This window comes from Danio rerio, chromosome 6, assembly GCF_049306965.1.
Source record: "Danio rerio strain Tuebingen ecotype United States chromosome 6, GRCz12tu, whole genome shotgun sequence".
Taxonomy (NCBI): Eukaryota; Metazoa; Chordata; class Actinopteri; order Cypriniformes; family Danionidae; genus Danio; species Danio rerio.
Genome location: NC_133181.1, coordinates 16,629,358 through 16,642,202, shown reverse-complemented (window position 1 = coordinate 16,642,202; position 12,845 = coordinate 16,629,358). Strand labels below are relative to the sequence as shown.

General features: G+C 32.5%; 1 protein-coding gene and 2 long non-coding RNA genes across 6 annotated transcripts in view; 2 read left to right on the top strand and 1 right to left on the bottom strand.

Annotated features, from left to right (window-relative positions):
* The first annotated feature begins 1,766 nt into the window (after positions 1-1,766).
* LOC137490185 (uncharacterized) lies at positions 1,767-4,528 on the top strand. 2 transcript variants are annotated; one of them, XR_011009573.2, is made up of 6 exons: positions 1,767-1,890; positions 2,136-2,279; positions 3,003-3,119; positions 3,209-3,250; positions 3,573-3,659; positions 4,043-4,528. It is a non-coding gene; the product is annotated as an uncharacterized lncRNA (long non-coding RNA). The 2 variants fall into 2 exon arrangements; XR_011009574.2 differs by having other exon boundaries at positions 1,772-1,890; positions 3,573-3,703.
* Positions 4,529-6,679: 2,151 nt separating this feature from the next.
* On the bottom strand, positions 6,680-9,928 carry LOC141386211 (uncharacterized). 2 transcript variants are annotated; one of them, XR_012407724.1, is made up of 6 exons: positions 9,816-9,928; positions 9,427-9,570; positions 8,595-8,711; positions 8,464-8,505; positions 8,055-8,141; positions 6,680-7,671 (listed from the first exon to the last, which is right to left on the bottom strand). It is a non-coding gene; the product is annotated as an uncharacterized lncRNA (long non-coding RNA). The 2 variants fall into 2 exon arrangements; XR_012407725.1 differs by having other exon boundaries at positions 6,681-7,671; positions 8,011-8,141; positions 9,816-9,915.
* Positions 9,568-12,845, top strand: part of mlpha (melanophilin a) — a 48,541-nt gene continuing 45,263 nt past the window's right edge. The window contains exon 1 of one of the 2 annotated variants that reach the window (XM_073953061.1): positions 9,568-10,419. The gene's annotated coding sequence lies outside the window, so the exon portion shown is untranslated. The remainder of the gene's footprint in view (positions 10,420-12,845) is intronic. The other variant, XM_073953059.1, reaches the window with a different exon arrangement.

The following is a 12,845-nucleotide window of genomic DNA, read 5'->3' as shown; positions in this document are numbered from 1 at the left end:
AATGAATAAATAAATAAGAGAGGGCACATAAAAAAACAAAAACAAATTAATGCAGAGTATTAAATAGAGCACATGTGTTAACTGTTTTCTTGTTATGAGAGTCTGTAATGGTTGTCAAGTACAGTTCCAATTCTCATTTAAAAAATAAAATATACTTACATTTATGTATAAAAAACTTTTCAATAAATAAAAGGAGATTTATACAAAAAATGAATTAAAGAATTGTTTTTCTTTCATAAAACCCCCTCAAAATATGTCTATAGCTTAAAAAAATCACCACAGACCTTTTGGACAATTAGAGAATTCACATAATACTAGAAAGATTTAACAAGATAACTTACAGGGGTTTAACTGAATAAAATCTGTAAACAATTTTAAAAGATATTCCCTTAATTTTATTTGTTAAAAAATAAAAAAAAAATAAAATCTGGGGGAGTGACCAAACAAACTGTTTAATATCATCAAAAAGGTTGTTCCAATAAGAAATAGAAGAGAGGTTTGAGATGACAAGATCTAACAAAAAAGACCTGAATTGATTGGATTTTTTTGTGGAGAAACAAATGGATCCAACAACAGTAGAATCAGGTCTAGGGGGACATACAGAAATCAATGAATTATAATTATTTCTAAAAAATAACAATGTACTTACATGGACTGGGAAGTAATTGTTTCTCATTCATTCATGTAAAATTCTGCACATTTCCACTACATTTGTTTTTGTATTAATGGAAATGACAGCTCTGGAAATTACAGTACTTTTTTGATGTGTCACATTTTGTTTCTCGTGGGTGCTGTAATGAAAAAAACATATTTTAAATATGTAATAACTAATTTATACATACATATAAAGACAACAACAGCAACCATCATTGAATAATTTATTAAGTGAATAATTTATTAACTCTACATTATTAGATGTTAGTAAGCAGTTTATAAATATACTGTATGTACAAATGCTGTTTTGACTTATAAGCACATGTATAATGTGCTTAATGATTGTGTTTTCATAATTTGTTAATGATTTATTTTCATTACTAAATGAAGTATTGCGATATTTACAAACCAGCTAGGCTGTTTAAGAATAGTTGGTGTTTTTTAAAGCTCATTCAGTATGTGTAAGTACATGGTTAGCTCTCTGCAACTTTCACATGATCGCCCGCTAGGGTTACCACTTTTGATACAAAAAAATAAGGGACGCATATACCGCAGTGGGGGCCATATCCCTTAGGGGCCTAGACCACTGTGATCACAGGCCCAATAGCATTCCAGTGGTGGTAAACTACAACTTAAAATATGTTTTCAGGAAAGTATGAACACTTGGACATTAAAATAAACTTCTTTTATTGAAATCTGTTTAAACAGATACAGTCAGTCTTTCTCTTTTACAACTGTGCAACACAGATATAGCTGATGTTAACTCAGCTGCTGTAACCTAGAGACGAGGAGAAAATACTAATGAACCTAATTTTGAAGGGTGGTATTGATAACAGATTTTGGCTAAAATATTTGTCTTTTTTTGCAGTAACAACTATCCAAACATGGAAACAGCTCATACATAAACTACACTGTTAGACATTTCTGTAAATTACACAGTTATTTACTGTATTTCACCCAGTGTAATACTGCAAATTCCTTTTACGGTAAATAACTGTATTTACCGTTGCATTATGGGAATTTAGTGTGACGTTGAACAACATATACAGCGATGTACTGTATTTGTAAAAATTCGTGTATTATACTGTATTTTCCACAACTGCTTCAACGCCACCTTGCGGCGATTCGACTACTCTGCACCACATTTTGCCTGAGGACCCTGGAGCAATTCTGGAGGACAATTTATTAGTACAATTTATTATGAAGAACATACTGGATTTAACAAACTTTACTCTGGTAAGCTGAGGCAGTGTTTCATTTTACAGAATGTTTTGTGGACGAGAATAGAACAAAGTAAAGTATAAAGTTGGCTATTATTATTTTCTCTGGCTTGGCGTTATTTCGCCCATTTGAGAAATATATCATCTATTAAGATATTACCTTTATTTAATTTATTACATTAACACTACTATTACTTTAAATAAGACTGTTTATGACTATTAGCCATTGTTCTCGTCATATCTTTTTATTTATTTACATAGGAACCGGTGTTGCAGCGGGTTTTGGTTTAGGAGGGAACCAGAGATATGCAGACAGTTTTGGAGGACACTTAGCACGAGACAACGGTCCGGCAGAGAGTGTTTTCCCCCAGAAGAATATGAATGAAAGACCAACAAATAATCCAGGTAAAAGCGCGTCTGTCTGTGCTGACAACACTCGACATTGATTTGAGCACCTCTATTAGCATTTGTTTGCTCGGCAACATTGGCTGAAGCGATCTTAAAATGGTAATGTTAACTGTTAGCTAAACTGAGCTAAGTTAGACTGAATTGGACTCAAACTCATTTTAAGGTGCAACGTTTAACTTATATTGATTTATATTATATATATTAGATGTTGTGAACTTATTTTTCTCTGGTTTAGAGTAACTTATAACGTTAGCTTGAGAAAATAACATCGCGACGTAAGTTAACCTATAAGAACGTTAACGTAAATCTATCTAACGTTACAATATGCATAGAGGTAAAGTTGGTTTTATATTCGCACATTCGTTCATTTAGAAGACTCTATACTGTTTACCATGTTACTTTGAATATTCGATCAGAATTAGCATGCCAGTATGACTTGAAATCAACATTAACACTGTTTATTTGACCGTGAGCATGTTGTACTTTGATAGTCATTAGCTGCTAAAATGATTTCGCTATTTAGAGTTTGCAAATAATACTTTTATGAAATTAAATTATTAAGGGGGAAGTCTGAATCTGCTAATATAAAACCAATTTTACCTCTATGCATTATGCTAATAACCACCTTTTTGCTATTTATTGTTTGCTAATTATTTTTTTATCACAACTCTTGACATTTGGTTTAACATAATTGTTACCATTATATTTTTTTCTGTTTAGATATGGCACTGGCACAGCAGCAGGTTTTGTCTGAAGAAACAAACAGCATTTCAGAGGAACATCTTGATCAGCACAGCCTTATGCTTAAAAAATAAGCAAGACCAGTAAGCAACCAAGGTAAACAATAAAAAAAGTTGTGTGGAGGTTGTGGATTGTAGCATGGTATTCTTATCTGTATTTTTGGCTTTTTTATGGTCTCAATATAGAATACTGGGAGCCTGCCTGTGCAAACTGGACCTCATACAACAGTAAGTACTGTACATCTATTTGTTTCTCAATATATTAACGTTACTTTTAATACAAAATGTGTCACATGTTTAGTTGCTATCTAAATAAAAAAAATCGTTTTCCCTTTTTTATTAAACCATTTAGTAGTTTTTTTTTTCATCTTTGTTTATAATATTTTTGAGCAGATTGAGGTCTGTCATGGGTCAGACATTTCAAAATACAATAATTAGTATTGGGATACATGCATTTGTCTATGTATTAAATGTCTTTTTCCCCATTTCATGTTGCCTAAATATTTTGTAATAAATAAAATAATACAATTTTTTGTATAAATAATTCCAGAGGATGAAACAAAATGCACAGCAACAACCAGCGTGAGCCAGAAGATAGCAGGAGAAGTAGTGAAGAGAATGACAACCATGAACAACAGTGAGTTATCCTTCTTTCACCAGCTAACTGAGAACTTGGATTAGGTGAGACGCTCTCAATAGTTGTATCAGTATTCAGTCAGTTTTAGTTTATTAGGAATACATAAAACAAATAGTCTAATCTGTCCTGCAGTGAATCAACCCATCACAAATGCTACAATGTTTTTGTAAAACCTTGTTAGGGAAAAAAATAAACAGGACATTCTGGTTAGTTATCTTTTAAACATGGTAGTGAGCAGGTTATGAGCAGGAGCCAGTTGCTCAGTACCAGCTGAAAACTACCCCAACCTAGCTGCCATGCTTCAAAATAATTAACCAGTATATGATTTATTTTTTTAAACAAGCTTCTTCTATGCTTATGTTAGTCTGTTTGTCCTTATCCAGAGTTCTTCATAATCCTGGACTGGGCCAAATCCTGACCAGATGCTGTGGTGGTCATGGAGGAGTGAATCCTAAAAGACACACGTGATCAATGAGTTTCCGCATTGATCCAATGGGCCAGCCTGACCACCCGCTGGTGAACTTTCAAGCCTCTGGTGCCTAGACTGCGGCCTTGCACAAGTTTGGCTAGAGGAGAACTGGTCGTGCCCAACTGAGCCTGGTATCTCTCAAGGGATTTTATTCTACACTTTCGTCAGTTGGTGAAGTTTGTTCCATGCCACTGTCGCCACTGGATCACTTGGCTACGATTGGTGGATCGGTGGATTTGCTCTTCAGTGTTTGGACTTTCAGCAGTGACATTTACTGCTTCAATTCTGAAGACTGGACTGAAGCAGCTTCAAGTTACAAGAACTTCTATGTTAAGCTGCTTTGACATCATTGATCTACATTGTAAAAGTGCAATAGAAATAAAGATGAATTGCATTTGAACATGTGAATTCAGACCTTGTTGAGCATTTGACACCAGAATTAGTAATATTTTAAAGTTGGGTTGTTTCTGAGTCGGCTAATAGTTACAAATATTTATTTTTCCAACAATATGCAATTCAGAAGTTTAAATTTTTATTGTACATGTATGTTCTAGTGCTTTGTGTGATTTATTTATTTTTAATGTGTTGATTTTATTGCTTAATGTAATTTTAACACATTTTCCTTAAATGCTTTAAGCATTATTAATGTTTTAAAGAATGGAATATTTTGTAATTGTGTCTGGTTTAATGTCAGTAGTACATAGTACAATTGGGTTTTTTTTCTCAACAATATGCAGGTCAGACACTTAAATTAGTTTTGTACATGTATGTTAATGTGCTTTGTCATTTTCAATGTTTTTTTTTTCTTAAAATAAAATATTTTGAATGATTGAAATGTAATGTTTTTACACATTTTTAAGCTTGTTTTAAGCATCTCCAATGTTTTAAATAAAGAGTGTTTATTTTGTTAATATTTTGTAATTGTGTCTTTTTTAGGTCTATAGTATTAAAATAATATTAATAAAATTATATTATAAAATATTTAGGACAAAATTAAAAGGTTTACAGTAGCTAACTGTTAACTTAGGTTTTTACAGTAGTTAACCATTTTCAGACACTACGGTAACATGCTGTAAACGGATTTACAGTTGTATACTGTAAATCTAAAATACAGTAACTTACTGGCAACAGTGTTGCCAGTAAGTTACTGTAAAAACCCTTTGAAATGTCTAACAGTGTAGATACAAACATTAGTTAAACTGTAAAAAATGATATGATCAATTAGTCCTGACAGCATATGTTTTTAAGTCATTTGAACTTACTGAACTAAGTTAATCATGTTCTATCTTAATTTTATAAGTTATGCAAGCTGTTTAAGGTCAGTTTTACTTAATGTAAGTTCAATAAATTCATGATTAATTTGATTCAGCCTAACAAATTAAGGCAACCAGGTGTAGTAAATTTCAGGTGTCTTCTATTTCTATTTCTATTTCTAAAAAAAAAAAAAACAGGTGTCTTCTATTTCTATTTTAAAATAAGTAGCAATTTACTAGTTTATTTTCTTTACACAGGCATTATGTTGTTTTTTAATGTATTAAATAAAATGTTTCAAGTAATAAATTTAAAATTTTGTGCATGACTTAACCTTAACAAACAAATCATAATATTGCATTGGTATATGATCCACTTATATTGTAATTACAGAATTATTACAAATTACAATTTGTGACCCAGTGTGTGAAAACCAGGCCAAATCTAATTCTGAGATATAGTTTGAGTGTAGCCATTCATTTCACTGTGATTTCAGTTGTTGACATGGTTTTAGTCAGTTAATATTAAATACATTTTATTATTTTCACTGTTCTTTAAAGACTGTTCTTTATTTCATGTAGTAAACAGTACATTACAACAACAGCAACAACAACAAAAGACTCCAGCTAGATTTTCACAGACTGGGTCACATTTTTTAACATTATTAAGCCATTAACCTAAATATTGTTGATAATGATTATACTGTCATTACCCTGTCTGCTTCGGGAGAGACTTGGGGTACGAAGAACTATCTAACTGCTTTGATTTTTGTGAGCTCTGTCATTGCGAGAATAAGGCAACTTCATAAAATGTGTGTGGGATGATTTGCATGAAAAGCTACTTAAAAAAAAGAACGGTATAAAAATATGGGACAAAACTCGTCCCGTATTGATTAAAAACGGGACGCGCAATACGGGACGATTCCGTATTTTAAGCAGGGTTGCACCTGGTCAGTATCTGGATGGGAGACCACATAGGAAAGCTAGGTTGCTGCCGGAAGTGGTGCTAGTGAGAGGGCCTAACGACCCAGTACACTGTTAGACATTTCAAAGGGTTTTTACAGTAACTTACTGGCAACACTGTTGCCAGTAAGTTACTGTATTTTAGATTTACAGTATACAACTGTAAATCCGTTTACAGCATGTTACCGTAGTGTCTGAAAATGGTTAACTACTGTAAAAACCTAAGTTAACAGTTAGCTACTGTAAACCTTTTAATTTTGTCCTAAATATTTTATAATATAATTTTATTAATATTATTTTAATACTATAGACCTAAAAAAGACACAATTACAAAATATTAACAAAATAAACACTCTTTATTTAAAACATTGGAGATGCTTAAAACAAGCTTAAAATGTGTAAAAACATTACATTTCAATCATTCAAAATATTTTATTTTAAGAAAAACATTGAAAATGACAAAGCACATTAACATACATGTACAAAACTAATTTAAGTGTCTGACCTGCATATTGTTGAGAAAAAAAAAACCCAATTGTACTAAGTACTACTGACATTAAACCAGACACAATTACAAAATATTCCATTCTTTAAAACATTAATAATGCTTAAAGCATTTAAGGAAAATGTGTGAAAATTACATTAAGCAATAAAATCAACACATTAAAAATAAATAAATCACACAAAGCACTAGAACATACATGTACAATAAAAATTCAAACTTCTGAATTGCATATTGTTGGAAAAATAAATATTTGTAACTATTAGCCGACTCAGAAATAACCCAACTTTAAAATATTACTAGTTCTGGTATCAAATGCTCAACAAGGTCTGAATTCACATGTTCAAATGCAATTCATCTTTATTTCTATTGCACTTTTACAATGTAGATCAATGATGTCAAAGCAGCTTTACATAGAAGTTCTTGTAAATTGAAGCTGCTTCAGTCCAGTTTTCAGAATTGAAGCAGTAAATGTCACTGCTGAAAGTCCAAACACTGAAGAGCAAATCCACCGATCCACCAATCGTAGCCAAGCGATCCAGTGGCGACAGTGGCATGGAAGAAACTTCACCAACTGACGAAAGTGTAGAATAAAATCCCTTGAGAGATACCAGGCTCATTTGGGCACGACCAGTTCTCCTCTAGCCAAACTTGTGCAAGGCCGCAGTCTAGGCACCAGAGGCTTGAAAGTTCACCAGCGGGTGGTCAGGCTGGCCCATTGGATCAATGCGGAAACTCATTGATCACGTGTGTCTTTCAGGATTCACTCCTCCATGACCACCACAGCATCTGGTCAGGATTTGGCCCAGTCCAGGATTATGAAGAACTCTGGATAAGGACAAACAGACTAACATAAGCATAGAAGAAGCTTGTTTAAAAAAATAAATCATATACTGGTTAATTATTTTGAAGCATGGCAGCTAAGTTGGGGTAGTTTTCAGCTGGTACTGAGCAACTGGCTCCTGCTCATAACCTGCTCACTACCATGTTTAAAAGAGAACTAACCAGAATGTCCTGTTTATTTTTTTCCCTAACAAGGTTTTACAAAAACATTGTAGCATTTGTGATGGGTTGATTCACTGCAGGACAGATTAGACTATTTGTTTTATGTATTCCTAATAAACTAAAACAGACTGAATACTGATACAACTATTGAGAGCGTCTCACCTAATCCAAGTTCTCAGTTAGCTGGTGAAAGAAGGATAACTCACTGTTGTTCATGGTTGTCATTCTCTTCACTACTTCTCCTGCTATCTTCTGGCTCACTCTGGTTGTTGCTGTGCATTTTGTTTCATCCTCTGGAATTATTTACACAAAAATATTTATTATTTTATTTATTACAAAATATTTAGGCAACATGAAATGGGGGAAAAGACATTTAATACATAGACAAATGCATGTATCCCAATACTAATTATTGTATTTTGAAATGTCTGACCCATGACAGACCTCAATCTGCTCAAAAATATTATAAACAAAGATGAAAAAAAAAACTACTAAATGGTTTAATAAAAAAGGGAAAACGATTTTTTTTATTTAGATAGCAACTAAACATGTGACACATTTTGTATTAAAAGTAACGTTAATATATTGAGAAACAAATAGATGTACAGTACTTACTGTTGTATGAGGTCCAGTTTGCACAGGCAGGCTCCCAGTATTCTATATTGAGACCATAAAAAAGCCAAAAATACAGATAAGAATACCATGCTACAATCCACAACCTCCACACAACTTTTTTTATTGTTTACCTTGGTTGCTTACTGGTCTTGCTTATTTTTTAAGCATAAGGCTGTGCTGATCAAGATGTTCCTCTGAAATGCTGTTTGTTTCTTCAGACAAAACCTGCTGCTGTGCCAGTGCCATATCTAAACAGAAAAAAATATAATGGTAACAATTATGTTAAACCAAATGTCAAGAGTTGTGATAAAAAAATAATTAGCAAACAATAAATAGCAAAAAGGTGGTTATTAGCATAATGCATAGAGGTAAAATTGGTTTTATATTAGCAGATTCAGACTTCCCCCTTAATAATTTAATTTCATAAAAGTATTATTTGCAAACTCTAAATAGCGAAATCATTTTAGCAGCTAACGACTATCAAAGTACAACATGCTCACGGTCAAATAAACAGTGTTAATGTTGATTTCAAGTCATACTGGCATGCTAATTCTGATCGAATATTCAAAGTAACATGGTAAACAGTATAACGTTAGAGTCTTCTAAATGAACGAATGTGCGAATATAAAACCAACTTTACCTCTATGCATATTGTAGATTTACGTTAACGTTCTTATAGGTTACGTCGCGATGTTATTTTCTCAAGCTAACGTTATAAGTTACTCTAAACCAGAGAAAAATAAGTTCACAACATCTAATATATATAGTATAAATCAATATAAGTTAAACGTTGCACCTTAAAATGAGTTTGAGTCCAATTCAGTATAAACTTAGCTCAGTTTAGCTAACAGTTAACATTACCATTTTAAGATCGCTTCAGCCAATGTTGCCGAGCAAACAAATGCTAATAGAGGTGCTCAAATCAATGTCGAGTGTTGTCAGCACAGACAGACGCGCTTTTACCTGGATTATTTGTTGGTCTTTCATTCATATTCTTCTGGGGGAAAACACTCTCTGCCGGACCGTTGTCTCGTGCTAAGTGTCCTCCAAAACTGTCTGCATACCTCTGGTTCCCTCCTAAACCAAAACCCGCTGCAACACCGGTTCCTATGTAAATAAATAAAAAGATATGACGAGAACAATGGCTAATAGTCATAAACAGTCTTATTTAAAGTAATAGTAGTGTTAATGTAATAAATTAAATAAAGGTAACATCTTAATAGATGATATATTTCTCAAATGGGCGAAATAACGCCAAGCCAGAGAAAATAATAATAGCCAACTTTATACTTTACTTTGTTCTATTCTCGTCCACAAAACATTCTGTAAAATGAAACACCGCCTCAGCTTACCAGAGTAAAGTTAGTTAAATCCAGTATGTTCTTCAGGCACACTAATAAATTGTCCTCTAGAATTGCTCCAGGGTCCTCAGGCAAAATGTGGTGCAGAGTAGTCGAATCGCCGCAAGGTGGCGTTGAAGCAGTTGTGGAAAATACAGTATACTACACGAATTTTTACAAATACAGTACATCGCTGTATATGTTGTTCAACGTCACACTAAATTCCCATAATGCAACGGTAAATACAGTTATTTACCGTAAAAGGAATTTGCAGTATTACACTGGGTGAAATACAGTAAATTACTGTGTAATTTACAGAAATGTCTAACAGTGTATATTGATGGGGACTCTATAGTGCTCAGTGAGTGATGCTAAACTGAGGTCGCTAAAAATTCCAGGATATTCTTCAGTAGGGGTTTAACTCCGGCATTCTGGCCAAACTTGCCCACTGGCCTCTGTCCATCATGGCCCCTTAACCATCCTCATATAATAATTCTGTCTCCTCAGCAATCAGCTGGTGTGTGGTCTGGCACAATATCGCTACAATCGCATCATCCACATGGACGCTGCACACTGGTGGTGGATGAGGAGATTCCCCCAAAAGTGCTATATAAATGTAAGGAATTATTATTATTATTATTATTATTATTATTATTTTTTTTATTTTTTTTTATTTTTTTTTATTGTTGTTGTTGTATTAATAGTTACTTTGTTTGTTAATGATTTTTTTTAACTTAACGCCATCCAGTTTTGTGACCTAATCTAAAATGAGGACTATTTATGCTTTGTAAATCTCTTATAAATGACATTAAAAGGGTCATATTTTTATATTCTAAACAGGATAAAAAGAAAATAAACAACTTTATTAATTGGTATTTATTTATAAATACACTCATGAAATTGTATCAAATAAAATATAGATCTTTGCAATCTTATCTAAAATAAAACTACTATACAGTTTTATACATTTGCTTATAGAATCATAGATGTGCTTTTACGTCAATGATACAACATTTGTAGCTGTATTTGTACATTGCTTTTTATTATATATTAATTTAATGCTTAGTAAATAATAAATGAACTATTTGCTAATGTTTAATAAATGATTCATAGTGTAGTTATTGAATCAGAACGAGTTTTGTTTAATCACAAAGTAAATACATTTAAATTATTTCCTCACACTGTGCTAGTTGGATGGATTAACACAGATGTCACTTTGAAGCTTTCTTCGAATTTCCTGTGAGGAGAAGACAGACGGTGATTTGATCCAGTCTCTGACATTTAAGCTATCTCACGTTGATCCAAGACACTGCGTTCCAGGAACGTGTTTGGCTGCCAAAACGTGCACAAAAATATTCAAACAAATCACAGATACACCAATTAATCAATGTAAACTCGGGATACATGTTGCAAAATGCAGTTTTACAAGTTGTGTCTATGAGTTGCTTAAGTGTTTCTGCTGGTATCGGCTTGCAGCTGGCTCATGTACTTGTTTATATTTACATGGACGATGAACACATGGAAGCGCCAACAAACTGTCCTCTGTGCCTCTTCATAAAGGTTATATGAAACGCTACATCAGCTGCTCCTATTTTAATTAAACAGTCATGAAGCCACTGAGCAAAGTAGATTATATATATCAATATCATAATTATGGTATTAATACAGCATGTCAAATAATGTTATAACAGCACCATTAATATTTTCTTGTGCTTAACTACAGTGGTAGAAACTGAATTGAAAATGTCATGTCAACACTTGTCCATGTCATGTCAATAAGAGTGTCAGGAATATTTTCATTTGATAATGTTTCCTCAAGGTCAGACTATTCTTTTGAATATACTTTTGAAGAAGGGCAGAATAAAATGTCATAATAAAGATGAATAGGTGTTAGAGAAATAAAATAAATCCTTCAATAATAATAAGTAAAATTAAAATTATAAATTAGCATTTTATTGCATTGTTTCAACCTAATTTAATAAAGACAGTACAATGGTGGGTTAAGCCATATAGCGTTTTGTCCAAATCAGCTGCATAAACAGTTTTTACATTATTTTCATAATTTATAGTCATGCATACATAGGTTTGCAAGAGACACTATCAAAAAGTGTATTTATATTTCTCTATTTCCAACTTGTAATTTTTGTGAGTGTAAGCATCTGTCAATTTATTCATGATATTAATAATTTGTTTCATTCTTAGTACACATTTTATGCTTGATCACAAAACAATACAGATGTCCAGACCTCAGTGACCACATAGCTGGCAATAGGCCTATCACAAATGACCTGGAAATTATAATAACACACAAAAAAGAATAATCCAATGTGGTGTATCCTTAAAAGCAAAGAATGCCTCTAGAAAAATAAGATCGCACCGATAGGTTACAATGGACAGTTGCTCAAAAGTGCAATAAAATGTGCCAAATGCAATACAATACAAATTCATCAATTTGAATTATTAATAGTGATATTGGATTATTTATTTTATTTGTCTAACACCTATTCATCTTTTTATTAATATTTAAAACTGTCCATTTACTGACCATCTGTTGGAGGAAACTTAAAAAAAAAACTTTATAAAAAAAACTATTCATGACACAGTAAAACAAATATTTAACGGAGCATTGACAAATAATGATATTTTAATGAGAAATTAAATTTGTAGGTCAAAAAGAATATTATTGACTCACTTATAATGCCCCATGACATTTATGTTTATTACAGATTTATGACAAGTTACAGTGCGAAAAGTATTCAAAGTGCTTAACTTTTCCCATATTGTTTTACATGTATGTTACAGCCTTATTCCATTTTTCCATATTACACACAATACCCTATAAGGACAATGTGAAAAAAAGATTAAAAAAAAAAAAGATAGCGAATTTATAAAAAATAAAAAACCTGAAAAATCACATGTACATTCACAGCCTTTGCTTAATGCTTTGTTGATGCACCTTTGGCAACAATTACAGCCTCAAGTCTTTTAGAATATGATGCCAGAAACTTGGCACACCTGTCTTTGGGAATTTTTTCCCATTCC